General features: G+C 39.6%; 1 long non-coding RNA gene across 1 annotated transcript in view; it reads left to right on the top strand.

Annotated features, from left to right (window-relative positions):
- The window catches only part of LOC106815827, a 10,707-nt gene that overhangs the window by 4,200 nt on the left and 72 nt on the right, over nt 1–6,435 (top strand). Inside the window, exon 2 of the long non-coding RNA XR_001394796.1 lies at nt 1,363–1,368. This is a non-coding gene — a long non-coding RNA (uncharacterized LOC106815827). The remainder of the gene's footprint in view (nt 1–1,362; nt 1,369–6,435) is intronic.

The raw sequence follows: 6,435 nt of genomic DNA, 5'->3' as shown, positions 1-6,435 counted from the left end.
TATGGGCTATAGGCGGCGGGCAGGCGGCGCACTAGCTGCTTTCCAACTCCCGTACGAGCCTCGCCATTGGAACGTTGCAAAAACGTTGCAGCGTTGGGGCGCGAAGAGCGCCGGTAGGTGTTTCCTGATTCTGACAGCCGTTTCCATTACTGGGCAAGGTTCGCGAATGTCAGAATTTCGACAGTCTTTCTGTGATTTTGCGTGACACAGCTCGGTTACGAACAGACTACTCGGTTACAGTTTTTATAACAAGTGAACACTGTTCACGTTCCAAATGTCTGCCCTCTGTGTCCCCCACTAAAATTGCGGACTGTTCGCTGGCAGCTATGGATTCGTGCGCCGGCCTATGCATTCGGCGCACGGATCCATAGCTGCCAGCTCTGCATACTGTCGTAGGACGTTCCCGCGGTCGCGTGCGCCTTGCCGCGGAACTGCGCGCAAGATCGCGCAGCACTTCGGATTAACACCTCCTTTCGGCAACGCTTCTCTAGTATCCCGTCTCATCTGGTTATTATGAGCCTAACAATGGGTGTCAACATTGAAAGCTGTGAAAGCAACAGTCGAATTGACAATAGTGCAGGACGTGTGAAATAGACCACGTACGCGTGCACGAGTGTGACAAGACCTGGTGTGCAACTAATGAATGTAAACTCACAAGAACTTATACTTATAGTTATACTGTAACTATAACTTATAAGCCTAAGGCTACATATTTCCATATGTCAAAAATCAGCAGCTCTAATGACTTACCGATCAACATGTAGGTAATACTGTCAGGAAGGCAACCGTTTAGTCTTGATTATCTCTTATAATAGCCTTCTTTAGGCATCTTCCTAGAAGCACTTTCATGAATGTATTCCGTTTACTAATTCAAATCAAGCTCTTCCAGAGAGCACTGTCCTTGTGTTGAAAACAAATGGTGTACAACATCAGACTGTGTTTGTACATTTTGTACATTGTAACATTTGTTTAGCAATATTGTATAAATTGATTATTCAGATGTGTATTATTAAAGAAAGCTCGACGGTAGAAGACATTTGTGATTAATATCCCAGTATTTTAATCAGTTTTACTATCAATGTTGATAGGACACAATCGTCATGGTCTCTGCCTCTACACGAATGTATTTTACGGACGTTCCTGCAACGTTCTGTGAACGTTGCACACTATCTGACAGAAATAACAATAATAACATTTAAATAACATGGCGTAATTACTTAAGGCTATACGTTAACATATGATATAGTATATTTCATAAATACAGATGTCAATTTACTATAGAAAAATATGTATATAGGCCTATATGCGTATCCAACGTCCTAATAACGTTGTTAAAACGTTACTACATAACGTTGTGGGAAGGTGCGAGTGTAACGTTCGCATGGTACGTTTCTAGAACGTTGCTGCAACGTTATTCCTGACCCGACCAAACTACAACATTCCAGCAACGTTGTGGGAACGTTATGTGTTAACTGGGTTGACTTCTTATAAAAACATAATCTCTTTGTTCGTAACCGAGCTGTGTCACGCGAAATCACACAAAGACTGACGAAATTCTCGCGTTTGCTCAATGCATGTTACAAACTTAAGTACATGGCTAAAGGCGGTGCACTGCATTTTGGGATACAACCCTTACCCAATTAGGGTTAAGGAGCGTTAAGATGGATACGGGAAGTTGAAGACTGCTACCGACCTTCACTCAGCCAACTATCGTTGGCTACACTGAAGTGAGTTACGCTAGCGTGTCCAACTGTGCACCGCGCGGCAGTCTAGGTCAGCGAGCCAACCGTTTTTTAAAAAGAATACTTGAAAATGGTACGTAGATGGACTCGTTGCGCCATCTATGGGACGCGATAACTTCGAAAATAATCTCAGGGCATGAAACAGACAAAACGCTAAATTCGTTTTCTGCAGGAAAAAGACTCGCGCCGAGCAGCAAACCAACAATAACGAGCATTTGTATAAACACTCGACCTACGTGCGTAGTCGAAAGGGTTCTGCAATCGCCACAACTCCTCAATTGAGCGATTATGGGGCTTTTATGCTTACCCAAAGGGCACTGTCCAAACAGTGTTGTAAAGAGGGCAGCGAATCCGATAAAAAGTGCCGCTCCGCGGCGCTGTTCGCGCTTCGCGCGGATATCCGGCTGCAGATCGTCTAGACACAGCGTCGCGTATATTGTGCGGCTGCATTGATGGTACAGGGAATTGGATAAGCGTGTTTTAGGTTAGGCAGTTTCTAGAGTCATTGTGAAATAAGGGTGCAGATCGAATGAAGAGATGTAGGAGTGGGGGTCTAGTTGTGGTCGCGAGAGGAAGCACACGCGCATAGTCACGCGCTTATGCGCGTTTCTTTGTCTCTTTGTGTAAGATGGGGACTTGACTGGGTCAGGACTGGACTGGACGAGACGGAACTGGCGTGTACTGGTAGCGACCTGTTAATTTGTAAACAATATATTCTTTTGCGTGAACACAAATTATACTTCTTTTTGATTATTTTATTATAAATTCTTACATACAAACCCTATTGTTACTTCTATGCTGAAGGGTTATTGACCCCATTACCTCTCTTATATAATATAATGATGATGGTGGTGATGATGATGATAACTACACAGTCTTTTTTTATGTGTTTATATGATTAAATACATTTAATATATAGTTATATATATATAGTATTAAAGAATATAATTCGGTGTCCCAAAATTTTTTCTCAGAAACTGTAAGAGTCTTGATGATCTCCTCTTGTTCTGTCAAAATAGAAGATACCAAATATTGTCCATCTTAGAAAATGCTACCTGACCAGATACTGACAATAGATTAAGGTATGGCTTTTATTGAAACACCATAGCATCATAATACTACACAAACTGCATAGACCATTATGATGTTGCTAGGAATGTACACATAGCAAACATAGTTGATTTCGATGGAGCACTATTTAAAGCATACACTTGCAAAATGAAAATACTTTAATGTAGTTTCTGTGGAATTCGGCCATTTAGCAACTTATTCTACAATAAGTTTGCTTGAGATTGTGATGTGGATGTAATAAACTAGTTGGTAAATTATTTATAATATAAAAAAGAGCCGAAGTCATCAGTTTTCAATTTTGTTCAAAAGTACTTAATTTTGAAGCATCAAGTCTAACCATACAGTTTAAGCTACCTAACCGTTCCTGCCCAATTATTTCATTGGTTAGCAAGAAGTGAATTATATCACCTTTCACTTTCTTTTTCAGTTCTTCTATACAATCATGTTTTTCTAGTGCATTGAATGGAATGGTCAGATCACATCCCCTTTGACATGAAACAACTCTGCAAAATCAAATAAAAAATGTGGCTTTCATAACAATGGCAACAAATGGTCTAATGATAAACAGCAAATAACTGTTATTAAGGCACCTGCACTCAATTTTCATTGATATCGTCAGCTATGAGTAAAAGGGGTGGTATAGTGATACCCGCCACCGCTACTGCCAGCACTGCCAACACTCCCGCCACCCGCTACCACCCTCCGCCACCATCACCATCACCACCAGGGCCGCTAACACCACTGCCAGCACACAATCGCCAACAACATCACCACCACCACTACCAGCATACCACAGCCAACACCACTGCCACCTCCACCACCATCTTCACCACCTCCACCACCACCGTCTGTAATATTATAGTAACTGTTTACTATATAAATGAGTATGGCTTTGACATACTCATAATACATTTCCGTTATGAAAGTATTGGAATAATACGTATTATAATAACAGTAAAATAACATTCGAATTTGACTATTCATGTCGACTGACTCTCTGTCTATGTATCGCTACACGTATCGTATTGTGACCCTAGTGTATCGTTACACCTCTAGGGTATACCAACTTTTTTGGCTGAAAAACCATTCCTAGGAAAGAAACTCCAATTATATAGTGGAAGTCAATAGGACGACATGACTCACATTACAAAGTTTTTTTTCTGAAACACATTACTTTTCTAGCGTGGAGTATTACCACATCTGCAACTATTCTTCTTCGACACTAGTAAAACTCCACTTATATTTCCTGCACAAAGTCTAATGCATGAAATATTTTCGATTAATATTGCTCCCATTACCCATAACAGCAGGTTTTCATATGAGCCTCATGAACCTCAACCCGTAGTAGTTCCTGCACATAAAGAACATACAAAGATTCTAAGATGACGATTACATAGCAATTGAATAAAGCTAGGTATAATGATTTAGTTTACAAACAACCTACCAATATTGCATAATTGCTTTCAATTATTGTCACCATTTCTTCAAACCGTTATTTATTAGCAAACTATAGCATGGTTATTACATTAGAATTAATATTACTTACCTTGCATCCTTTCTCAAAATTATCACACTTGACGAGTAGTTTACCTATCATGTTCTGTATTATCGGTACTACAGGTTTTATCTCGCATGCGAATACCGGACTTCGGCAGTGAGGACAGGTATTCTGGTCTCGCAACCAGTCACTTATGCACTTTTTGCAGAATACATGATCACATAGGGTCGCTGTGGCACTAGAAAATATGAACACATCTATTAGGAAGAGAAATTAAGAAGAGAAGTTCAAAATACTCCTAGTGCTATTAATAAACACTAAGTAACTATATTATATAATTAATTACACTGAATTTGTTTTCAATCCTACGGTAGGACCCCGAAATTTAATTATGTATTTTGAATTAGGGCTAGGTTAGGCTTGAGGAGAAAATAAAAAAGTTAGATATCTAGGGTGATGTCATTGATCTCAGGGTTGACTAATAAAGTACAGGGGTCCCAATGTAGGACTGGGCCACAACTTTCAATATAATATCAGGAGTGAATGAAAACAAAGAAGCGTACAAGGCTCAATTATTAGAGATAAAAATTATTTACTAGCTTTATTCTGCCTATGATGTCAACAATAGAAAACTGATATTTCACCAAAAATCAGAAATGCTGATAAGGTTCCCTAGCAAATGATTTCATTGGTTGATGGGAACACATCACTAGCAGGCAAGAATGAACATTGTAAGTTTACAATTTATGTTCCGAGGAAGTTTTAAACATTTGGTGTTGTGATATTAAATCATTAAAGGCGATAAACGGTATTTTGGAAGCTGATAATGCATTCATGGCAATTGAAGTAGTGTTTTAGATCATTTATATATAACCTACCTAATTAATTATACACACCAGTTGGCAACTTCTTACCAACTCAATTTCCTGCAGAAATAACAGGGCTTTAATGGTAGCATAAAACAGTTAGGTTAAAATGTGTTAACTTAATATTGTCACACAATAACTTCACACCTATGCACAAATTTATGTAAAAGACTGTATGCTAGTTCTACCGGTATGACCCCTTCATTTCCACTACAGGGCTATATACTACAACATATATGACTAGAATTGAAAGAAGAGTGTTTACAGCATAGTCGGCAACGCTGTAGTCCGTGGCACAATGAAAAATCACCCTAGTCTGCAGCATAAACTCGTTTTCTTTAGCTGACCAGCTAGAAATTTACATTTTTAAATCAACATAACATGATTAAATTGGCTCCTTTATTGAACGCAATGATCTTAAGATAAAATCACACATCCACATTTAAATTGAAATGATTGTTGCATTGTCACACTGGACTGTCCGTCCGGAGAGTAGCCGACCTGTAGGCCTATTATTTCAGTGAATGGCGGACGGTCTTATACCGCCACAACATCGCTTGGTATTGAGATATGGAATAGGCCCTAGTAGCTATAAGAAGGTAAGCCAACTGCTTATAGTGATCACATATTATGCTCTGCCAACTGCTAATTCTCACGCATACAGAAACAAACTGATAAAAAAACGAAGTACATGTATATCCTACTCTAGAGCATTTCAATTTGCTGAACGGTTCTAGATCTCGACCTTACTTAATTGCCAATGAGAACAGTTTTATGTAAGTGAGTTTCGCCTAAGAAGCCGAAGGAGCAATTAACCTGATTGGCTAAAACCTCTGTCTATAATAAGCAGGCTCGTTCCGGTTCTAGTCCACTATATAGTAGCCTATGTATATGACTAGACTATGTACGATGCATTACGCACGGAGCCCATATACGTACTAATACAAGCAGAACTACAGTGTATTTTATTACATACATACATGTGTATCTTTAAAAACTCGCTTAAGTATGCACCAGAATGCACAATTTCAAGCTGAAAAATACAAAAGCTCCCTGGTGTGGGACACACCCTCCCACCGCTAGGTCGCTCCACTCCCTTGCATGATCTTACTCTCAACTCTAACTCAATGTTGGCAGCCCTGCAATAATGTAACTCAACATATTATATAGAATATCTTAGGGGTCGCAGGGGCGTGAACAGGATTTGTACCACGGGGGGGGGTCTAACCGTAACCCAAACTTGCGAGCACGCGAAGGA

This window comes from Priapulus caudatus, unplaced genomic scaffold (genome assembly GCF_000485595.1).
Source record: "Priapulus caudatus unplaced genomic scaffold, Priapulus_caudatus-5.0.1 Scaffold1212, whole genome shotgun sequence".
In the NCBI taxonomy this organism is placed as follows: domain Eukaryota; kingdom Metazoa; phylum Priapulida; class Priapulimorpha; order Priapulimorphida; family Priapulidae; genus Priapulus; species Priapulus caudatus.
Note: the sequence above shows the minus strand (reverse complement) of the source record. Positions and strands in the feature narration are given on the sequence as shown.